At 47.9% G+C, this 2687-nt stretch overlaps 1 protein-coding gene across 2 annotated transcripts in view; it reads right to left on the minus strand.

Annotated features, from left to right (window-relative positions):
- Positions 1-1875, minus strand: part of GJC1 (gap junction protein gamma 1) — a 31408-nt gene extending 29533 nt beyond the window's left edge. Inside the window, exon 1 of one of the 2 annotated variants that reach the window (XM_024202132.3) lies at positions 1824-1875. The gene's annotated coding sequence lies outside the window, so the exon portion shown is untranslated. Of the gene's footprint in view, positions 1-131; positions 171-1823 lie in introns of those variants that run through there. The other variant, XM_024202134.2, reaches the window with a different exon arrangement.
- Between the last annotated feature and the right edge of the window lie 812 nt (positions 1876-2687).

Raw genomic sequence — 2687 nt, forward strand, 5'->3', positions numbered from 1 at the left:
CCCAACCCCACTGCCCCCCAACCAGCCCCACTGCCCCCTACCAACTCTGTCAGCCCCAGACCCCCAACCGTCTGCCAGCCCCAGTGCCCCCCCCAACCAGCCCCGGCGCTGTCCCCCGCCCGCTCACTCACTCACGCGGCTCCAGGGCGCGGCCCGGGCGGGGTCTCTGGCCGGTCCGTGCCCGGGGAGGGGGCCGGGAGCCGCCCCGCGCTGCCCCGCATCGCTCCCCTCAGCCGGCCGGACCCAGCGCTCGGAGCCTCCTGGGGCCGCCCCCCGCCAGGGGAGGGCAGCGGGGCGCATGCGCAGCTCCCCACCGGCCGCCTCGGTCTGCAGGGGGCGGCGGGCTGCGCGCCGGGCACTCTCGGGCGGTGCACGGCGCGGGGCGCGCAGCAGTTGCCGGGCCGCAGCGGTTTGCACACGCGGTGCCAGTTGCCCCGTGCAAGGTGTTTGCACGCACGATGCCAGTTGCACAGCGTTGTGAGTTCAATCCTTGGGGGGCCACTTAGGGATCTGGGGGAAAATCAGTACTTGGTCCTGCTAGTGAAGGCAGGGGGCTGGACTCGATGCCCTTTCAAGGTCCCTTCCAGTTCTAGGAGATAGGATATCTCCATTAAAAAAAAAGGTGGTGTTTGCACACGCAATGCCATTTGAACGCACAGCGCAAGGCATTTGCATGCACAATGCCAGTTGCCCAGTGCAAGGCATTTTCACGCGTGATGCCAGTTGCCCAGTGCAAGGTGTTTGCACGTGCAATGCAAGTTGCCCAGTGCAAGGTGGAGTTTGCACATGCAATGTCATTTGCACACACAGTGCAAGGTGTTTGCACACACGATGCCAGTTGCATAGCACAGAGTGGTTGCACACAGGATGCCTGACGCATGTGTTTTTGTATATGGTGTCATCTGCACATTGTAAGCTCCTGGCTGACGCCAGTTACACATTGATACCAGCTGCACATTGCAAGTTGTTTGCCTGATGCTAGTTAGATTCTAAGGTGTTTCTCTCTGTTAATTTCATCCCGTTTCTCTTAGTTATTCCCCAGCCTTGAAGGGTGTCCAAACATCCTTTCTCAATGCTGAGACATGTACCACATCCCCTTAGTCATCACTTAGCCAAGCTATACATATTTAGCTCTTTCGCTCTTCTAAATCAATGGCTTTCAACCTTTTTTTCATTTTCAGACCCCTAAAAAATATTAAATGGAGATGCGGACCCCTTTGGAAATCTTAGACATAGTGTGTGGACCACCAGGGTCGGTGGAGCACAGGTTGAAAACCACTGTTCTAAATCATTCTCCCCAGCTCCCTGGCCACTTCTGAATTGCGCTTCTCCCAACTCCATCCAGGTTGTCAATATCTTTCTGGTAATAAGGGCTCAGAACTGAATGCAACAGGGTCTGTTGTTCTGCTTTGAACATTCATTTCTGGTTAGATGCTGGCATCCCAGATCTAATCCAGAAAGCAATTTATTTAAAACAGCATTCAAAAAATATGTGTTCCCCCACTCCAAAATATATAAAACATTTTAAAAAGTAATTATTCTATACTAGCTTCTCTCTACTTATCAGAGAGACAAGGTGGGGGAGGTAATATCTTTTATTGGACCAACTTCTGTTAGTGAGAGACACTAGTTTTCCAGCTACACAGAGCTTGTCTCTCTCACCAACAGAAGTTGGTCCAATAAAAGATATTATCTCTCCCATCTTAGCTCTCTAATATCCTGGGACCCCCATGGCTACAACTACACTGCATCTTTCTACTTATGACATTTTGAAAACTAAATATGAAACAGCAATAATAATAATAACAAAACAGGACTAGTACCTTATGTATAGTTCCTTTCATCTGGAAGCATGCCCACACAGAAATACAGCCATTTCTGCAGAGGACGGAGGCAGCTGTTGAGCAGAGAATACCACACTTTAGGGCAGGAAATGCAGAAGAATTCTATATCCAATTGAAATTACAGGCACAGTGTGAGAGGGCAGAATGTAGAACCTACGTCAGAATTCTGCCAGAACACTGGAGCAATATTGGTAACTACTTTTTTCAAAATGCTTATTACATTAATATGAGATACAAGCCTCATTTATAAAGTCAGTCTCGTTCATTTCAAATTAATTTCAAGGCAATTTTTAAAATAAACTATCTTCTTTAGATAGTCGGTCAATCTGTAATATTAAAAATTATGCATCTAGAAAAAAAAACCCTTATACGAGGATCTTAAAGCACTTTACAAAGGTAGGGGAGTATCATTAATCCCATTTCACAGATGAGGAACCTGAGGCACAACATCTCACAGGGAGTCAGTATCTGAGTTGGGAATAGAATCCACATTTCGTATTCCCCATTCTGCTCTCAAGTAGCATTCCTTGCAATGCTTTAAAATACAGGGAACAAGCAGATCCTCCACAGGGATACATTTTCACAGGTCCATTGACTTCAATGGAGTTAGGACAGTTTACGCCAGCTGAGGATCTGTCCTCACATCTATAAATAAGCATTTGTCATATCCAGGAACTGTTCCCTCAAATAAATAACATGACATTTTAATCAATGTATAATGATGTATAAGAAGGTGCAGTGTTTTCTTGGTGAATTCCCGGCCCCATTGAAGCCAATGACAAAACTCCCATTGACTTCAATGGGGCCAGGATGTCACCTCTTGTGTTTAAATTAGGACTTCTG

Source organism: Terrapene carolina, unplaced genomic scaffold (assembly GCF_002925995.2).
Source record: "Terrapene carolina triunguis isolate 2854851 unplaced genomic scaffold, T_m_triunguis-2.0 Scaffold495, whole genome shotgun sequence".
NCBI classification, from domain to species: domain Eukaryota; kingdom Metazoa; phylum Chordata; order Testudines; family Emydidae; genus Terrapene; species Terrapene triunguis.